Here is a 22,947-nt window from a genome sequence, read left to right as displayed (position 1 = left end):
TATTTGTAGAAGAGGGGACAACCTCCACTTCACATCAGAATACTGATAAAACTACCAGCTTGACTGACCACCAGATAGGCTATGCGAGCTTTAAGAAAGGTTAATGGAAAAAAATACATTAAGCAGAGCTGCAGAAAACATACAGAAAATAGATGAACCAAAAGAACAGAACAGACTTACTACAAAACCTTTATTTTGATCTATGAAATAAGCTGCTATACAGGTTTACCAAAGACAGACAACATGCATTGAGATAATTATCACTGCCAAAATTTTTTAAAACACTTGTTATAAAATGAATACACAACTGCATTTTAAGTGGTCATTTAGGAATGGACCAGATAGAAGCCATATTTCTGTATGGGTTTTATTGTTCTGACATTGAAAGAAGTAGTGAATGTTTGTGCAGCCTAGCCAGAGTGCCACAGAACAGCATCCAACCAAGGATTTGTCTGTTAATTTTACCCATTGTAGAGGTTCTGTTTTGAACACATAGCAATGAATATTGTGGGTCCACTTGAAAAATCTAACAATGACATTCAGTTTTATCTTGTTAATCATTAATATTGCAAAAATAAATAAATATAAAGTCAGTACCCTTGTGAATAGTCAATGCAAAGTCTGTAACAAAGGTATGCTCTTTTTAAGGTAGGAATTCCCTCAGAAATTCTTACTGGTAAGCATTCTATTTATGTCCAATTTAATGCGTCAGCTGGTTGTGCCTTTTCTCCTACAACTGGAGGTACAGTCCTTTTCCTTTTCTTGGGAATCTCCTGAAAATCATTTTTCTTCCATCACAGGTACTAACTATTCCATTTTTTATCTGCTTGTCCTATGGTGGAACAAAGATAAGTCTGAGACTCTCGTCAAGTTTCTAATTTTCTTCAGTATGAGCCACACCAGTCTCATCCCACATTTATATTATTTCCCTTAGAGTATTCTTAACTAACAGTTTCTGTATGTCAGTTGCTATAAGCTCATAGGTACTTACTAGACTATTAATGTGAGATGGTATTAAGAAGTTGGCCTTACATTCCCATGGTAGTTTTTTGGCCTTTGTGTTTTGTGGTAAGTAACCCAGAAGCATACAGAAAAAGGACAGCTTGGGACATTTACTTGCTGTCCATATTCATGAGAGATAAGGGTGCTAATCTGTTAGTGAATTTGTAGTTTCCCATCTATTCATCCAAATTACTTTGCTTTTTGGGAATGAAAAATGGATCTGTCGAAGCAGTATTTAATGCGGCACATACTTATCCTTCCAACATGTCTTATGTATGTTACAATAGACAGTGAGACCCTATGTCTTATGTATGTTACAAAAGACAGTGAGACCCTAGTGTTCACTCTATTGTTGTACTTGTGTAATAGGTCAAAAAGGATAAGCTCCGCTAAGGCTTTATATGCTAGTCAGAGACTGCCTCTTAGCTGTATAATACTACGAAGAGGGGCAAGGCTTTCAGATGGTCTGCATACTTGTTTTTTAGACTTTGATTTTCAGTGTGAAAGCATTACATTCTTTCCACTTGTGATCCGGCTCTCTATGATGACGTCCTTTATTACTTTAACAGCAGTAGTCCTTTTTTGTAAAGCTCTCATTTGCAGTCATCAGATATACTGACTTCCTTTACTACTTTAACATTACTCTTTTCCTAAACTCAGTAATGTGTTTATCTACCTTCCCACTCAAGAGTTGAATGTTGACTTATTTTATGTCTTCTAGTTTTCAGTTTTTCTTTTTGCTTGGACCATATACTTCTGACAGTGTATCTGGCTCAATATAAATTCCATAATTCTTTTACCTGAGGAAAATCTTTACCGGTAATTAAGTCATGAGATAGATTAAACACCAGCTTATAAATTTTACCCAAGATAGTCTGCATTTCTACTTGTGTTACAGCATGTTTTGTGAATTTGAGTCCCCAGGTACAAACATAACTTAGTAGCTGTGCTTTGTTTGCAAATATACTGGGCATTCACCAATATAACCATGTTTCAGAGTCTAATAATCCTTTGCCTTCTACTATAATAGTACTTTATCATAAGTTTGGTGCTAGTCCAAAGGCAGAAAGCAGATTCAACACTTTTAACAGTTAACAGCACTGTCACACTACTGACTAGTATTATTAGTTTTTTCAGGTATAGTATTACTGTTTTGGCTGCAGTGGTGCAGTTAGTGTTGTTGCTTCACAGCAAGAGGTTCCCCAGTTCGATTCTTGGCTGGAGCACCTTCTATGCAGAGTCTGCATGTTCTCCCTGCTGTCGAGGGAGTTTTAACGGCATGCAGGTAGGTGCGTGTGTGTGCCTTCTGTGAAGGTTGTGCACTGGTCTGGCAACTCAACACCATGAAAACTCCACTGTCAAACAATCTGCAGACTGGTGATCCACTGTGGTGACCCCTAATGGGAGGGGTCAAAAGACATTGCTTTGCAGGTATAGTATCACTGTCATTAACTGTGTAGTATTTGACTATATGTTCTTTTCCTGAACATTTAAAACCAATTGGTTCAAACAAACAATTTTCTTACTTACAGGTACAGATGAATACTTATTTGAAGTGGTATAAGGACATTGTGCATATAAGCTGGACTTAGAACATGCTACTTCAGTTAGGAAAAATGCCCATCTACAACTGTTATTTGTTGAGAAGTCTAAGGGTCACTCTGAACTACCCTCTTTCTTTAGTTAATAGGAAGTGCCCTGAAATGTATCCACAGAAAAAAATTCCAAAATGTCACTGACATTATTTGTATGTATTCCTAGACACATTTTCAAAATATGTTGCAATAATCTATTTGAGCTCTCACTAGCTTTTCTTAGTTGCATACCTTTCAAAAGCAACTAAGTAAGCCTCCATATTATCCTCACATCTGAACTCCTTTCATGGTTGTTCTGGAATTCTAGACTCCACTTTGTAGGTAGACTGCTGGGACATAAAAGTGGAAATCTACTTTTGAGGGCTTAGTAGGTGTTGATTTGCATCACTATACCTGTACTGTAGACTCTTAAAACAATATCAAGCGCCATTCAGTGACTGCACACCTCTCTTGAAGTGTGACTAGGTGTTGGTCACCACTCCTGAAAGGCAGCGGTAGAGGTTTCCAAGTTTTTTTTTTCAGTCTTTTCCCCTACTATCTGTTGGCCAAAAGCCTTGGCCCATTTATTCTCCATCACTGGGCTCAGCCAGCTAAGATGGGCCATCATTTAGATGACCATTAGGGGTGCTTTGATTTTCTTCTTTAGTTCTACTGTCCTCATGGAATGCCTGGCTTGTGGCGCCACGGGAGATGCTCAATTACTGTCCACCTTGGGTGTCCCTCACTTCTGCAAGGAACATTGCTAACAAGAAGTGCCACCCCCTTCCCTCAAATACTGGAAGTACTTTTTCCAGTCTCTGCCAGAGAAACTGCACTTCCCAATGTGTTCACAACATGCCCACTACCCTTCTCACCCACCAGGACAGGTGATTGAGGCACACCTTCTGCTACTTCCCCCTCACTGCCTGACTCCTCCTTTGCTAGGGTTGCTAACTGGACCCTGATCCCTCTACTTCATGGTTCCAGACTTATTACTAAAGTTTCATTAGCATCTCTAAGGGCCTCAGTGAGTTGCTACATATTTCTAACAGAAATCAGCATTTACATTCAGTATGCACAAGAAATGGTGTCTCACACAAAGCAAGCTACACTTAGAGTTTATTAATACAACAGAGATTTATTCTGTAATGTAATACTGCTTTTAGTACAGAATATAACCTCAAAGTGTCCCCAGAATAGAAAAAAAGCTGTCTTTTTTGCCAGTGAAAACAGTAATGTAGTGTAGAGGGTGGTCTAGTCAGATATGTTTCTTAACAATCATATTTGTTAACAAATAAAAAGGCAAGAAAAGAAACGTACTCATTTTCAAAATAGTCTGCAGTTCAACAAATAAATATAGCTTTCAAGCAGGCTTTTTCACAGTAAAAGAAATTACACTTGTATATGTTCATTTCTAAGCTGCACTCTGAAAGAGTAAACAAACTACTTACAGAAACTTCTAGAAAGCAGAGTAGATCCCAACCCAAATTAAGCTACAGTGCAAAGCAGCTTCTCCTTTGAGTAAAGTCATTTGAAACAATTAAACAGCTTCACCTTCTACCTAAGTAAGTCCAGTTGTTTTTTTCCTTTCAGTAATTAGGTCCTTTCCCTCCCAGATATACCCTCCAAGGTGCCTTATTCCTTCTGTTTTATGTGACTCTGACTAGAGTCATACCTTCTGTTTCCTCAGGCATAAAGTTTATGAATCTGTTATACTCTTGGGCACTATGCTTTAAATACCCCTGGGTGCATCTGTTCCACATTACCTACAACATCTTTGTTTATTTGGGGATAATCTCTTTAAAGGGTCCATCCACTCCTATGCTATCTGACCATTCTGGATAATCACATTTAAAAGGACCAGTCCCTAGTGCAAATATGTATGTGTGTGTGTGTGTGTGTGTGTGTGTGTGTGTGTGTGTGTGTGTGTGTGTGTGTGTGTATCTATACCTAGTTATCTATACAGATAAAGATATATTAGTTATTTTGCCCTATGCCTGCAAAACATACATAATGTCAGGGGGGGAGGGTATCATTCAGGCAGACATGAAGGTGCTGTGTGCTTTTACTGGCCTCCAGGCAATGAGGAGTTCTGCTGTCATTGCAAGGGCTACCTATTGCCTTCTAATCCAACATGCATTCTCCTCTCACACATGCTGACACAGGCTAACATTCTTGGCTTGGTTAGTCATATCTACATCTTCCCAGCACCAGCTCCACACATCATGGTATACCTCTACTATCCAGCCAATAGCATGTCATCCAAGTGACAGAATATGCTGAGAAGGAACTTCAGTCACTCCTCCTAAGATGGACACACACATCCTCCCTACCTGTGCTGTCAAGCACGGAGCCTATCATCGAACTTGGGTTTGTAGTCAGATAGCATGGTTCTACTGCATACAAAAACAAAATGCATTTTCTTCAGGAAGTAATGAAATGGAATGACAAAACAATGCAAAGTACCTTTAAGCATAATTACATGCTGCAGGGATACATGCTGCAGGGATACAGTCTTTCTTAGCAAATCTCTCTCAGCTTCTCAATAGTTTTTTCTTCTTCTCTTCCACTGGCAGAAAGGATGCACAGGTACCTTCCTCCAGGTGTCTCTCTACATTGTTACTGCTTTACTCAAACACTGTTCCAGGTAAAACATCCCCTACAGGAAACAGCAATGACTCCAAAATGGATGACTTCAGCCCTCCTTTATATATACCACTGATTGGCAACATTAATTATCAAACCTGTAAAAGCCTACTCAAACTTATGTGGCAGGTTTGTGTTTTTTTAAAAGAAGAACCCAATTTAAAGTAACTTTTTATTTATAAAAAAAATAGTAATACAGTGTTATGCACAATTAAGTACAGCAGTATTACTTACATTTTTATGTCACTTACTTCATTTTCACGTATTACTAAGCAAGAAATATCACACTATAACATGTAGACCCCCTGACTGAAACCCACACTTTCAGGCTAACTAAAAGGGCTATGAGCCTTAGGCAGACCATCTGTATTATAGTAGGTGAAGCCTTGTCTGTTCTGTAGTATGAATTTGAATGATCTAAGGATCACACCTACATTCTGTGCGTCCATCTTGCTGCCAAATTAACAGCATCAGGGGGCATGGGCTGCTACCCAAGTGAACCTATGGGAAAGAAAGAGATATTTTAGTGAAGAAGGTCCCATTTGATCACCAAGCATCCTCTTCAATAGTAGAATACTTGGTTTCTGCCCTACTCAACTCATGGTTTAGTAAACATAAGGCTCGTTCTTCCCCATTATTGGCCTTTGATAGCACTAAGCCCAGGGCCTAGCTCTAATGCATCAGCATAAACTATAAAAGGCTTGCTAAAATATTTTGATGCTAATATAGGCACCATCTTTCATTTGACTGCTTAAAAGCATTGTCTGCCTTGAGAGTCTATTTTGCTTTAAAGTAAATATTTCCTTTTTTTCATATGGACACCATGTTGGTGAATGCCTTCACTTGCTTCTAATAGCGCCTGCAATAGACCAATTTCTCACCACTTCTACTTTTTCTTTCTAGGCCTAACAATCTGCCTTCCATTTACATACCATAAATATGTTACTTCTGTCATGCTAAATTCCTCTTAGAGATATTAAAAATTACCCTGATTTATCTCTAGGTGTCTAGTACAGCCTGTATCTTACCTAAATGGGCATCACAGTCCACAAAAGGTATCATGACATCATCTATGTAAGTGACAGCATATTTAATATAGTGTTTAGGACTCTGTCCCTTAATCTCTGAAAGGTCACTGCTTTACCATGTAGCTCAATAGGAAGGCCAGTATATGGAAATAAGCATTTGTTTTCCCTGGTTTAAGCTACCAAAGGGATTTTCCAGTTTCCCTTTCTTATATCTAATGTAGATAACAAATTTTCCTACCAAAATCTTTCATTTAGCTCATTGACCATAGGCCTTGGATAACTATCAAAACTCAAAATGCTGCTTGGCTTCCTATAATCATTACAGGATCTAATTGTTCCACCACTGCATACCTCTCAACCTCTTAGCTCAAGAAATCAGGACAATGGCAAAAAAAAATTGTAGGATAATATCCACTAAAATAGGGACAGATTTTAAATATTGCTCTTATAAACTTACAAAGTTGCTAAAATTAGCGTGCATTTTCTGAAGGATATGACGTCTGAAACTTTTGTCTTATCATTATTTAGTGACTTCAATCCCCACTGGTTTGCCAGAAAATCACAAATATTATGACGAATAGACCAAAGTTACAAGGAAAAAAATCTTGACAGTTGAGAGGTTTGTGCTTTGGAAAAAATATTGTGAGGACTGCTCTACTTACTTTTGTCTCCTCTATCAAACCCATCTTAAGCAATTTGTGTATTTCCTCTTGCACACCCTTCATCTATGATCCTGGTATTCTGTAATGTTAACTTTTTCCTCATAAAATGGTCTCAGTATGGTTTTGAACCAGATTTGTTCTGGTGTGTAGTTCTGAAAGCATTTCTATTTTTCTTTACATAAACTCCATTACTTATCATGTTCTGCAAGCACAGAGATCAGTTTTCTTTCTTCTCCAGAACTTTCTGTTTATTGTCTGCACTTATTTCCATGGTTTCCTAATTTTGCTGAGATCTTATTCTTGCGTGTTCTTACTAGTCTGTCTAATTTTCAGATGGAACCTGTATTTAGCCATTTATTCTCTCGCTACAGGGAACAAAAACTAATCCCTTGTGTGCAGCTTTGAATTCACTGTTCATTGAATTTTTGTTAAACATCCCTTGTGTGACCTGTGCTCTTCCCATTTGTTTCCATATAATGGACATCACGACTTTCAGCATCGCTTGTAACTTGGTATGATGACCTTTGACTCTTATCTCTGGGAAGAAATAGCCAGGGAATTGTTATAGCTAGGCTTGTACAGGCCCTAAGGCTGATAGCCTAGTACCAACCTATGAACCTCTGTTTTCTCTTCTTTTGAAGTGTCTCTGACCATATCCTCCAGTCTATGAGAGTGCATGTTAAATAATAACCCAAAATGAATGAATCTTGTCAAGGCCTGTGGCACTTCTTTAAGTGCAAATAAGAGCTATGGTATTAACTGGTCCAAGTTTCTACCATAATTCTCAATAACATTCAGTTAAAATATTCCTCTAAGCCATCTAACTATGGGTCAGCATTAACCTAACAAAAGGGAATAGCATCAGAGTACTTATTTGAGTAGTCAAAATTAAAATGAGTTGAACCTTTTACTGAATTTTACCCAGTGGACAAATAGTATCTCTTGTAATACATTCAAACTGTACCTCTGTCATATGGATTGGAATCAAAGGATTTTTAAAGTCTGGGTTAAAAGTCATCTCCTGGCATTCAGCACAGACATTCCTAACTTCTTTCATTATTTGTGGCTGGCTTCATTAAGGCTTGGGCTGGAATCACTTGTGTACTACTTTTTCTTTGGCCTTAGTCTGCACAATTAATCAATTTATAACTCAAAGTACAAATACGAAATCAGAAACTTTGGTTCAAATTCTTTCCTTACAACTCTATTTCCCTTGTTGCCTGACTCTTGGCTAAAGAGGGATGGAGCCCAGATTGCAGGTCCGGCAACCAAGGTTCAGTTAGTAGCCCTGGCACTGGAGGAGCCACTCAGGGAAGGGGAGTAGTGAAGGGGCTTGGCCCTCTTACATTTCCCATGGTAGAGGGCTGTGCACAATCGGAAGACATTCTGAGTATGTACACTTTCCCTGGTGGAGGTGAGGGAAACTACCTCACATGCTTTGTGGTAGAGCAAGGCTACTTAAAGTGAATACCCCTTGTTGAAGCGGGAGGGAAGAGTCCTTCAAGGTCAGACCACTGTATGTCCTCTTCCCTGTGCTAAGCTAACTGCACAAAGAATATTAGGGCTGTAAAACATAGAAAAAATATCACAATCTAATCACAATCTACCCCCCCCCGATAACTGCTTAAATGATGACCCTCTATTGATCCTTGCCTTGGAGATTGGGAATGAATAGACTCACTGACCAGAAGAAGCTTATGATCAGCAGACAGCAGGGCAAAGTGAGCCAAAAAATATTTTCCCTTGTTCTGCTGAAAATATTTTCTTCCCATTGGGACATTTTATGGCTTAGCTGGCTTATCTGGAGGTCAGAAAGCACTAGAGTTTCCTCATGATCAGTCTGTCATAATGTAAAATGAACTGCCTCCTGTTCTGCTATTAAAGGGTTGAGGATCTCAATAGCTAACTCTTTGCTTATGAAAGACAACTTGTACCAATACTTTTTAGTGTCAGTTGATATTTCTAATATCTTTTTCTCTTCCTTTCCTTTATGAACCCGAGGCATAGAAATCTTCTTGTACTGTTTAAGATTCCTGTATTTCTGCTTAAAAGAAATATCATACAGCTGTGTTCAAGGTTACTTTGTCTCTCAGTATACACTATCCCTTCCTTTTTCTCTCCTCCTTTATGTTACTCTCCCAGTGTCTCAGTAAGTGAACACTAGCTTATTCATTTCTTTTGAGCCTCTCATTTGCTCTCTCTCTTTCTTGGTTTGCAAAGAGTATCTCAGAAAATATTTTTGGTTTTACTGTTTCCTTTATGTACAAATACCTGCTACCCTTTGTCTTCCCCTCCTAGAGTTTTTTGCCTTACTTTCACAGAAATGAGTTTAGAAATCTGACATCTGGTGCTGTTTCTTCTTCTTGTACTACACTAGGGAAATCTTTATTGATAAGATTTTTCCTCAGCAGAACTCTAAGATGGCCGCCAGTTAGATAGCGCATACTACAGCTTGCTCCAAGTACTAGCTAAGAATCTAACCCCATCTATGCTGCAAAAATCTACAGAAAGGTATCACCTTTAAAGAACTATTTCCTAAAGAGAGAAACAATTTTCTCCAACATCTGATCTAAAAATAACAAGAAATACACACCTAAGCTGTGTGTGGCGACTAAGCAGCACATCCTGTACATGTGCTGGGCCTGAAAATACCAACTGGGGACTACAAAAGGAAAATAAAAGAAAAATCTTGTTTTACTTAATAAAAGAAAAATGGACCAAATTGAAACACATTCATCAAAGGAAAGACTAATCTTTATAACAACTCCTGAAAAAGAAGTTACTACCAAGAGGCAGAAAACTATTAAAACACAGGCTGAAACTGCTAAACAGCATTCAGACAAAAAAATAGCAATCTTTTGACATGGAGGATTTGAAAGCAACCTTGTTACCTCTGCAAATAGAAATACAATCTTTTTTCTTCAAAACTTACAGCATTTGGAAATAACTTAGACTGAATTTTGACTAGACTAGATAAAAATGAAGCCAGAGTGCAATGAAACAAAAATAGAAGAAATGCAGAAAGCCAATACCAGTACTGAAAATTCAAAGAAATGCAACAAAAAACGATTTAAAAGCTGGAGCACAAAGAAATAATGCATTGATCACAGGCATCCCAGAAAAATATGAGCAATCACAACTAAATACTGTGGCAAAAGAAATATTTGACTCTCTTCTAGAAAACAAAGAACTATCTCAAACAATAGTCATACAAAGAATACACAGAGCATTAAGAAAATTTCAAATTCTGGATGTCCCAAGACAAATACATCTAAGAATTCTGAATGCTGCACATGCACAATTAATAATACAAGCTGCAAAAAAAAAAAGAAAATTCATTATATGGAATGGCTGTAAAATAACTTTTGCTCAGGACCTGCCTATACAAATTAAACAGCTCAGACAAGCCCAGTCACCTTTCTGCAACTATCTTGTTAGCGAAAACATCAGGTTCCAAATGAAATATTCAACGACGCTACATTTTCAACATAATGGATTAAATTATGCAATAAAAAACAATGAAGAAGCAAAAACAGCTTTTCTTGAAGCCTTTAAAGAATTACCAAAGAAATCAACATAAAAACTGTATCAATACTGTAAATACTCCAAATTTCAAAGAAGTAAACTATTTTGAACAACTGTAGCTGATAAATGCATCAAATGACAAGGAAAATCACTTAAATTATCTTAAAACTCTTCATTCCTTTGTAATCCATCTAGATGTTCTAAATTAAGGCCCTAGATTACCTCCACGACATTGCAAGTGAACTACAATGCCCAGAATCCTTTGCGACCACGAAGCAGGAAAAGGTTTGTCTATGGTGTCTCTCTAAGGCTAAAATACTTCTAGAAGTCTGTGTTTGCATAAGGAAATGAAAGTAAAGCTTATACATTGCTGGGAACCTTGGAATGGTATTTTAAGAACCAAAAAATTAAAGAAAATCACCAAAAAGATGACCAGAAGTTAAACCCAGCTCAAATTTAAAATGAAACTGTCAAGTCTTTTGTTCAAATACAATATCTTTCAAAAACTGCATAAATGTAAAATAAGTAAGCTCGTTGGTCAGTTGCTTAGTATTAGATGTCATTGAAACAAAGGAAAAAAAAACAAGACTAGTAGTTATCACTATTTAAATATGATGCGGAATCTGTTTTTTCTAAACTTGACTGCTGTTTTATTTAAAGTAAACTACACTGTGTTTTATAATAAGTTAAGCTTGGAGCACAAATTGCACACTAACATTTTATAACCTCCTAACTTTAACAATGTTTTAAGTAACTACATTGTTTTCTTTTCTTTTTGTTGCCTATGTAAGCTAGAAAAAGAAAAGTTATGCTATGCCTGTCTGAATATAAAATTATAAAGCTGTTCTGCAAAGTTAGATATGTAACCTTCAGATAGTGGCATTATATAGAATGCTCAGGCTGTATAAACAAGAGGGTTAGTAACTAAATATTTTCATTCTGCTATGTATTCAATTTCTAGTTCTTGGACAATGCTGTTAAGTATGCTGTAGTATTTTATTGCTGAGACTTACAATGTCAGGTTTTGTTTGTATTATAGTTGTAAATGTTTTTTATCTCTCTCTTTCAGTTAGTGGACTAGCGTGGGATAGCACAAGGGGGGTCTGAAAGGACTACAAAACAAGAAAAAAAAAAGAATCTAGTAATGCACATACTAATTAAATCTAAGACAGAGATAACCTTTATCCAAGAAACATATATGTTAAAAAATCAATGGGATAAAAGTATGAAACAAAGTGGGTGAAACACATTGTAGCTGCTGAGGATAGTACAGCTTCTAGAGGAGTTGCAATAATAGTTAAAAAATCATTTGATGGTATTGTAAGGAATAGCAGCTGTGATCCTAATGGCATATGGTGCTTTTTCACTTGTCAGCTACCGAGTTTTAAAAAACCTTTCTTAATACTGCCCCATGTGTCCACCAATTAACTTTTTTATATGATATATATAAAATTCTAGAGAATTTCCCTAACTATTTATACATTATAGGAGGTGACTGGAATATGATAAGCAATCCAGCAGTAGACAGAACAAACAAAGATAACAAGCAACCAGTACAACTTACTACATTATTAGCAGAAATAATAGAATATTTCAGGTTAGTTGACCCTTTTGAACTTTACAGACATGATCCATCAAATCAGTAAATTCACTTATTTTTCCACGCATCATAAGTCTTGGTCCAGAACTGACCTATTTCTAATATCAGAAATCTTTCTTAACAACACAGTTACATATAACACTGCTCCTAGAACAATATCAGATCATGTAAAGATAAGTATTTCAATAAAGTTGGGTAGCACCACACAAAGGTCTCTAGCTTTTGCGAACTGGACCTTAAATCCTAACTTATCAAAGGATAAAGAAATAATACGGGAAAGAAAGGACATAATTTCTCAGGCTAAAAATAATTTTGAGGTGTTAGATATACCATATTCAATGGGAAGCAATAAAAGTTACTATAAGGGGAATACTTATTCAAAAAGCTAATCTATACAAAAAAAACTTAACAAGGATAAAGTTGCAGTATTAGAATCAAAATAAAAGAAAATAGAGCTAGAATTACAAGCTAAACATTCATCAGAACTTGAAAAACAAATGTACACATTGCAAGGACAATTGCATGAAATTTAAACACACTACTATTCCTTTACTAAAATTAAAATTATCCATAAATATGCAGAATGGCTGCAGTCTCCTTCAAAAGCACTTGCAAGAATTCTTAACATCAAGCACTTCCCCACAAAAATAAAGTAACTAAATTATAACAAAATTATTCTAAATACAGATCAGGAAATTATAGTGGCTTTTGAACAGATATATCAAATATTATATGGACCGCATGACCAGTATAGTGAAACTCTATTATCAATTTACTGATGACAAAGTTTCCAGTACTAAATGAGTCACAAATAGATTTTCTTAAATCCCCCATCAGTGTAGAGGAAATTATTGCTGCTATAGATAAGCTGAAACCAGGAAAGTCTCCAGGACCAGATGGGAATGTTGCGGAATTCTACCAGACTTTTAAGATACAATTAGCCCCAATACTACTGACAGTTTACAAATATGTAACAAAATTTGGAATAAAAGATTTATATATCAACTCAAAAACCATATTCATACCAAAACCCAACTCAAATCTAGTAAATTTAAACTACAGACCGATAGCATACATACTGATTTTAAAATTCTATCAATGGTCCTAGCCAGTAGACTCAAAATATTGCCCTACATCATATTCATTGAGCAACTAGGTTTTATAAATAACAGACAGGTCTGGGATAACACACTCACCATTAACTCAATCATCACCTTAAAAGCAAATGATAGATGCCATAGCTATGTTCAATCAGTGGACACCTCTAAAGCTTTTGATAGGGTAAACCTAATTTTTCTTTTAAAGATACTCAAAAAATTCAGCATTCCCGATGAATATATAAACATGGTGAGGGCCCTATACAGCACTGCTATGACAATACTATATATAAATAAAAAGCAATCCAAACTTATTCAAATTATAAATGTCACAGGGCAAGGGTGCTCACTATCACCATACCTGTTTAATATTTACATAGAAACTCTCCTTCTTAAAATATCACAAACATATCACCACTTCATGAATCTTTATAAAATACCAGTAAAGTATACAGCTTTTGCTGACGATCTTAATATTTATATTGAATTCCCGAACAAAGATTTAAACAAAATAATAAACTCCATAGAAAAAGTTTCTAAAATTTCCAATCATGCCATTAATCCAAACAAGTCTGTTATTTCTCCCTTAAACACTTTAGGACACAAAGAATTCTACTTCCCCCAAACTGGAATAAAAGTAAACTATGAACACAAATATCTAGGCATCACATTTACCCACCCCCAATAAGACTTAAACAAAATCTGTTCAAAATGTGGGCAAACATTACAGAAGATATTAAAATATGGCCAAATCTTAACCTGTTACCACTCTCTAAGGTGGTTATAATCAAAATGAATATACTGCCAAGAATACTGTTCCACTTTAATGCTATAAATCAAAATATATCGAAAAACTTCTTTTCCAAGCTTGAAAATCTCTTAGGGAAATTTATTTGGCATCCAAAAACTACAAGAATAAAATACTCGAGATTGACACTATCCAAACAAAGAGGTGGACTAGGATTACCAGACTTTCAAACTTATTATAATATTAAAATGCCAGTCAAATAATACAAACTGCTAACTATGAAATATCTAACTCAGTATGGTATCCTGTTTGGAATAAAATATATCATAAACACCTAATTTCATCAGATATAAATCCTAAAGCAATGCCTTTTTTAAATTGTAAAACACTGAGGTGTCTTAAAAGGTTTCTCTTCATATAGTCAATCACACATAATTGACCGGCCACTTAAGCGAACCATTTCCATAAAACATTCCAAATATCAAAATAATGTCGAATTCGACATTTCTGGCCGCGCCACACCTTCACACCAGTGCTACCATGGGTCAAAAAGGGGGCGAGGTTTTGCCATTTGGTTATGTGGAATTCAGCTTTGGAGACGTTTGCACTTTGGGTTTCGCCCATAGTCGGATTGATAATATGAAGGTAAACCGTCTTAAAATACACCCTGTAATTATAAGGAATGTTATATCATTTCAAAAGCTGATATCTTCCCATAATCTTAAAGACACTTTGATATTTGGACAACCAATCCATTTAAACCCTAATGTTAAAGTAAGCAATACTATGTTAAATCTAAATCAATATCTACTAATAAAAAATACTACCATTTGGGACTTCTATCAAAGTAAAAACCTACCAATTGAAAATATAAGGGAAAGGTTAGCAGTAAATAAAAGTTATAACAGTAACACTGGGCAAATATTATACTTGGTTAATACAATTACTTCAACTGTCTACTTAAACAATCAAGATATGCAGTTATATCAGCAAATTATAAACATATTACTCATGAGATCTAAAATGCTATCTAAAACATATAGATTAATAAAAATTAAAAATCAAGACTTACTCCTATATTAAAAATATTGGGAAGGAAAAAATGATAAGATTACTATAGACCAATAATCTGCTGCAATTGAACTTACATTAAAATTAACCCCACTTAAAAAAAACAATTTACCCAAATTATGATTAATAACAATGCCTATCATACACCGGTCTTTCTAAGTAAAATTAATCCCTCTGTTTCTCCTTTTTGTCCTTTTGTCCTAATAGCCTAGCTGATATTCGTCATATCTTCTGGAGCTATAAGACCGTATGCAAATTATGGTGCTCGTTAAGAACCAAGTTAGAAAAAAGAGATACACCAAATCTACCCTGATATGGGAAATTGCAATTCTTCATGTATTTCATACAAATTATACATATGAGAACAAACATATCATAGTAACATTGTGTGCAGTGTTGAAATCATACATAGCTTAAAACTGGTTAGATAGGACAAAAATTACATGGGACGAATTTAAAGGAATGGCTATGAAATATGTATTAGCAAGTAAATTAATTACAAGAAGCAAAAAGAACTTTTATACTACCAGAAATATTGGAAAACACTTATAGAAATCTTAAGGTAAAATCAGTGTACAGACAAGGGACAATATGTATTTCTTCTATTTTTAACAAACATGGTGAAACATAAGAATCTAAATGCTGTTTAAATCATATTCATATTTGAAAGGATCAGATATAGGAAGTGCAAACACATTGAACATCAAAGTTGCCATCAATTGCACTCACTGTACATATTTTTTTCTTTTATCAAGGTACTGCTACGGTCAAGAAGAACTGATTATTTAAATATGTTTACCTATTCTAAGACAGACATTACTAAGACTTAAAAAAATTCTTTGAGTGGATTGTTTATTTTGCCAATGTATGTATACAGTCAAAACTACTTATATTAACTGTATAATTTATGAGGATGACTTACATTCTGCAAATGTCACTATGATGTACTGTACTTAAGATAATGTCTATGTTCCTTGCTCTATACATTTTTCTGTTGTTGTTAATGTACTATACATTTGCTAAAAAATGGTAAAAGTAAAAATTATATTAAAAAAAAACTATTTTTCCTCAGCACTAACTGGCTGCTTTGACTTCTGCATTTCAAGGGTTTCTGTTTTAGCAGGATAGAAAGGGTAGAATTCTGCTCATGCTGTGCATTTTCTATGCTTTCTACCTTCATCTCTTTGGAATACACCATTTCAAAGGATAATTCTTTCTATTTGGTTCTGATAGCCATCCAGCTGTGCAACATTTTCAGGCTGCAGTACTTTACTAGATAATCCCCTTTGCAGATTCTGCACCTGTGGGATGCTCCACCTAGGTGCATGCTAAAATACCTCATTAAATGACATTTTTTTTTCTATTCACCCGGTATATGATTAGCCAAATTTTAATACCTTTGGGAGTTTCTAACATTATCCTTTGATCTTCATTGGATTCTTACACTGTTATAAATGTTCCAGGGACTTCCTCCTCACATCTATTCTAGGTTAGGTAGATATATATCTGTAGTGTTACTTGAGTGCAAAGGCACACATACATACATATATATATATATATATATATATATATATATATATATATATATATTTATGTACAGGCAGTCAATCACACAGACACACACACACACACAAATATATATTTTATTTCAGAAAACATACATTAATTCACATCCATTTTTTCTATCAACTTTGAGTTAATACTACTAGTATTTAAAAATTGTCCATAATTTGAGGACTTTTTACTGAATTATTTTTTGCTTTGTTTGTAATTTCAGAGGCAACCATTATGAGCAATGGTAGAGGTGTGTGATATACTATGAGCTGTGGTGTTGTAAGAGTGGATCTGCAGAGGCATAACCTCAGCAGTTGGTGCTGTATTCGCAGCATACCTCCATGAGCTGGCTCTGCCAGGAGTTGTACTGGGTGTACTATGACCCGGTCTAGATGCTGGTGTGTTGTGTGACCTGCTGTCTGCTAGAAGTTGTGCCAGTATGATGATGGCCATGACTACAGGGACAGCTTCTCCTGGAAGTGGACAAGTTCACAACAGATGTTGTGTAGAATGCTAGCACTGCAGGAGTGGGATCTTACTGATCAATGCCCATGTTGGCTAACATCTGTGAATGTAACAAATAACTGCCTCTGAAGATGGATATTCACCCTTGACAGGTGAGCCAGAGAAGACATTGCATGCTCCAGTGTGTAACTGAGTCTATCCAAGTAATCACAAACATACAGTAAATGCACTCCCATACACCAGCATGTATACCATGAGATCACCCTTAGTATCACCATCATGGCTATGGTGGCATTAGCCTGTGCCTCCATAATCGCCCTGCACATTTGTAGGGTTAAAGCCACTGACACACTAATCTCAAGGGGAGGACAACAACCTTAACAACCTCCCTGTGGATCTCTGCACATTAGTGCTATGAGCAAATTAAAACATCTGTCTACTGGAGGGGCCAGCTAACTTCCCTGAGTGATAGCCTCATCAACCTATCCTCTCTCTGATGTCTGAATAACCTGGATATCCACAGCATTAGAAACTGTATCCATGGTCTGGGATGTGTGTGTCCCATTCTCTGTATCTAGCACAAATTCTGTACCCGCTGACTGTGTCAGCTCACTCTGCCATCATTATCAGAGACCACAAATCCTACAACATCAAATGGGGATAGTTCCACCTTGCTGGTACCAGATAAAAAAAATACATGTGAATTCACTAAAGGACAAAATATCCAGCACAGATTTGACACAGCACCACAACTACACATGCAACTGATATTTGTACAACTATAGGATTAAAACTAATTCCCATGACCATAACTTTTTCATGTGGTTTTAGCTGTTGAAGGGGTATAGAGGACTTGCTGTATTGCTACAGTAAAATAGGACTACATATCTGGGGCATCCACAGTGGATACTCTTTGGGGCCTGTCCAGTTCTGCTCCAACAACCATTGCTGTACTGTGAATGTCTGAGTGAGGCCAGGAACTCCTCTGTCTCTGTGAGAGGTGATGCACTCAAAAGCAGCCCACCTGTTGCCCTACATTCCCATGTCATGGCTTCTGATCTGCTGGTGGCACCATGGACAATATTGGTGGATTTGCAATGCACCATTTCATATAGTTAGTCCTATCTACTCACTGCAATCACATTGCTGACAATCTCAGCCCAAGCATGGTCGCAGTAGGGCTAGTCAGCTGCATGCATATCAAAGAGTCGGCTTCCATGAGTCGGAGGACATGGAGCATTGGCATCAAGGAATTTAGGCTTGTGAGTGAATGCATGCCAGTGTCTACTCTTTTTTCTGGTGGCCTTTTTTTAAGACATTGTTCTGTTGGTATGAAATCAGTGGCATTAACAGTACTGTTCCTACATGGGGCTTACTATCACAGCAGTACTTCTCTTCTACTTGGTCATATAGTATGCTGTATTTCTGCTAAACAGTTATTCTTTAAATAAATGTCAGGTGTCTAGGTTTACTGAGCACATATTCCCCACAAAACACTCACTGCAGTGCTGTTGACCAAGGACACATGACTATTACACTATCACCATTACAAATATTTTGCCTAATGACATATGTGCAAGGCATACAGCATTAAAACTGTATTGAACATTAGTCAGAAAATGAACTCAGAGCTGTGTCTCCCATCCAACTTAGCATGCAAGCTACTAACTGCTGTTCCCTTGCACTCAATACATCTTGGCCAACACATTTATAAGTACTAACAAACTGACATTCCTTACAGGCAGCAGGTTAAACAGCAATTAAAAGCAGTTATAGGAGAAATTAATGGATTTGTAAAAAGCAGCACTTACCTTATACAAGCAGATATATTAAACTGAATAAATTGTTTTTCAAACTCTCCCTTGGCAGGAATTAAACTCTTTCAGTGGTGTTTTCTTCCATAGCATGATGAGGTTGTGTGCTTATCATCATGCTTATATCATGCATATTAACTAGTCTGGGGGTGAGGATTATGCCAATTAGGGATCACCTCTATTATTTAACAATCATTCAGGTTGCACATTGAACAAACTTAATAAAAATTGTGCGGACTTCTTCACAATGCCATGAACACATCTGGGTCCTGCGGGCAGCACTGTGTACACATAGTTAGCCTATCCTTTTTGGGGGAATGACTTGTCATTCCAGCTTTAAGCAGCAGGACCTGGAGTCACTGTAGAGCATGTTTTCTTAACAGCATACACTGACATTGAAGACTGCCATGTTTTCACCATAAGCTGCTATTGTGAACCATAATAATAGATACCTGCATTTCCTGAGTTTGTCTTGCATCATGCAAATGAGTTTCCCAGGCAATGTCTGTAATTGTGCAACAGATGGGACACTTGACCTGATTTGGTCTCCGTTTTTCTATCAAATTCTTCAAGGTGAGATGTAATAGCTGAAGAAAGAAAAGGTAGATCTCCTTTTGGAGCACAGAGGTAGTGTGTAGAGATGACAAAAATATTTCTCCATCTACTCCAATAGGCTCCTACAGGATGGTTGTGAAGGGCCTCAATACAAGGCTGAAGCCTAAAATAGTTTGGTCCAGGCTGTCACCCATGTAGCTGGCATACCACTCACAGGGGAGCAGTGACATCACCATTATATTGACATGAGCCATTGCAATCCTGACCTCCCATGCTAATGGGAGGAAGAAATTCCACAGTCAGTACCACCTATGTACTGTAAGTAGAGTTGCTATATTAGGTACACCTTTAAACTGACACTGCATGCCATCCATAAATAGTATGCAATGCTCTTTTATGTCTATAGTTCATGAAGCTACCGAAAGGAATAGGCAGCTACACAGGAGCAGACTGGAGCACCAGAGAATGAGAGAGGGGGCAAGGTGAGTATACATGCTTATTAACATCCTGCTTTAAATAGCAACAGTAATAGGGATTCATTCCAAAAATATATACCTTTCATTCAGAGAATCATTCATTAATCCATTCTATACACTCCATATAATTTAATAATTAAACAATTAATTAAAAGAAAATTTAAAAGTGTGATTGTGAAAGAAAATAAAAAAGGCAAAGTGTGAGATGAAATAGACAATACATTTGTAAGAAGCTGAAAATTCTATCTATAAATGTTAATAGTAAAGAATATTTTCTAGGGGGATTTTAGTTTTATTTAATTGTTTAATTATTCAGTTATATGGAGTGTATAAAATGGATTAATGAATTTTTAGAGATTGTCTGAAGAAGGCTGGTGTTACCATACTATTAAACTGTGTGTTTTGGATCTACTTTGAGCTGCCATTTTTTGTTTTCAAGTTTGTCAGTGTTTTTCTATTAGTATACCTTTCATTCATCAGTGACACATCTGTGATAACTGCCATAGCTCAAAGGCAGTAGTATGACTGCTGAATGTTATTTGTGTGTTACTGCATGCATCCAGTCATATATGTAGACTAGTGGATCAGGATGTTAAGGCTCTATTCTTTCACTGATGATTCCTGTGGATGCAATTCCCCCAACCCCTCCCCCACACTTGTGTTAGCCTGAAAAATATTTCTAGTTTATTTATTCTGTCTCAGTAGTATAAACAGCATTACATGGGCCAACTATGTGAGCTCATCATTATTACTCAAGTTAACACATTTCCATATAAAATAGCAATTATTTGCTTTGCTCATCACCGGTGTGTGAAATATGCATATTTCAGCAGCATGCTTCCTTTGTATATAAACATTAGCCTCACACGTGTGCTGCATCTCTAAATCCAGGTTCATAGGTTGGTACTAGGCTATCGGCCCTAGGGCCTATACAAGCCTAGCCATAACAATTCCCTGGCTATTTCTTCCCATACTCTTTACTTCCCTGGACCCCTGTCTAGCAGGGCGACTGACATGATCCCTGGGGTGGATTTCCTTTCTCCCATCCAATCATCAAGGTTCCTTTTGAAGAGGGCCAAAGAGGCACTCTGCTTGACATGTATGGGCAGTCTATTCCAGAATCTGGGGAGTCTCTGGGTCAGGAACCTATCCCTCCAGCATGTTTTGTTTATTGTGATGACAAGATTTAGATCCCTGGAGTGTGTGGCTCTGAGGGATTGGGATTTCATTAAGTGTAGCATATCCAACAGCTCTTGTATGTTAAGCAGAGATTGCCTCAGAGTAGACGATATATGACAGGGTATAACTGGAGTTTTTTAAGGCAGTCAGCATAGGACATCTGCTGTAGGCCTGTTATTCTTTTAGGGAGGTATTTCTGCAGCCTTTTCAGTTGTTGCAGATGTCTTGAGAAGTACATATCAAATGGGGCATTGTATTCTATAATGGGTCTAATGAGGGGATGAGTACAGTGGGACAATGACCTCCTTTTTTCTGGATGAATAGCCCTTAGTGATGAGGTGTGCCACATAGAAGGATTTCCTGACTGTTGTGGAGATGTGGTTATTGAAGGTGAGACCTGTGTCCCTAAGTGTCTTATCACACTTTCGGTGTTTAGTGTACTGCCACCTATGTGATAATTCATGGGTACATGTTTTTTCCCAAAGGGGATAACTATACATTTCCTGGCATTGAGCTTGAGCCCATGGCTCTGGCACCAAGCATCTGTTTCTGTAAGGCCCTTTTGTAGAGTATCCGCATCATTCGGGGATTAAATAATGGCTCCCAGTTTGCAGTCATCTGCGAACTTGGTTAGCCAGAGTCCCTTAATGTTGGTCTGTACTTCAGAGAAGTAGATGCCAAACAAGAGAGGTCCCAGGACTGAACCCGGAGGTACTCCACTTGTCACTTGTCTGGAGCTGGATTTGGAGTCAGCTACTTTTACAGTGTGGGTTCTGTCAGTAAGCCAGTTGGCAACCCATCAAGTGATGTAGGGTTTAATGCCCAGCTTAGTAAGTTTATCTAGGATTTCAGAGTGGGTGATGGTGTCAAAGGCCTTGGCGAGGTCCAGATAGGCTGTGTGGACTGCCTTATCCTTGTCCACAGCTCTGGAGACTGATTTGAAGAAGTCAATAAGGTTCAGGAGACAAGATTGACCCTTCACAAACCCAAACTGGGTGAGGTTCAGTGTTTGAAGGTTGCCAATGTCTTTGTTTATAAGTTCCAATGTTCCATGGCCTTGCAGATCAGGCTCATCAGACTGATGGGGCTGTAGTTCGTGGGATCCAAGGTGGATCCCCCCTTGTGGAGTGGGATAACTGTAGCTGTGCATCACTCAGTGGGCACGAAGCCTGAGGTGAGGGTATGATTAAATGTGACACTTAGGTGAGGTGCCAGTTCATTTTGTAGTTCATGTAGTACACAGCCCGGGATGTCATCTGGTCCCATGGGTGCTGTATTCTTAGCTTTGGAGAGTGCGTTTTTTTACCTGTGTGGCCGTTATTACCAGAATTTGGCAATCTTCCAGTATTGAGATGGGCCATTTAGGGGGTGAGAGGGGGTTGAAGTTGGCACTGAATCGATCTTCCAGGATATTGGCAATATCCTTGGGATCAGTATATTTAATGCCATTCTGTTGTAGCTCAGAGCAGATCTGAGCATTTCCATTTAGATTCTTGACATAGTTATAGAATGCCTTGTGGTTGCCTTTGGAATCTTTGGCATTATTCTATTCTATCTGAATGGCTCATCATGCTAGTCCTCTATCTGTCAGACTGCACATAGTGATGGCTGTTGGTTGAGGTCCAGCATGCTTTTTATAAATGCTAACAGGCTTGTCATGCTTATTTCTGGGCCAACAATTCCATTATGTTTTCCTGTATCAGTATCAACATAAGACGCCCATTTTTTCATTGCATTTCTCCCCTTCCCTTTGTTGCTATTGTCTCTCTTACATATATTTTGCTGATTATTTTGTCTGTCACCATTTCTTTCACTATTATGTGCAGCAGCACAATGACGTGCACCTGTCCTATGTACACGGCCCGTTGTCCCCCTCAGGTTGTAACAGCAGCAGTACCATCACCACCACAGTCATCCAGCATATGTGGGTGCCAACCTGCCACTGTTGCCT

Source organism: Protopterus annectens, chromosome 14.part0 (genome assembly GCF_019279795.1).
Source record: "Protopterus annectens isolate FY-2018-M chromosome 14.part0, PAN1.0, whole genome shotgun sequence".
NCBI lineage: Eukaryota > Metazoa > Chordata > Ceratodontiformes > Protopteridae > Protopterus > Protopterus annectens.
Note: the sequence above shows the minus strand (reverse complement) of the source record.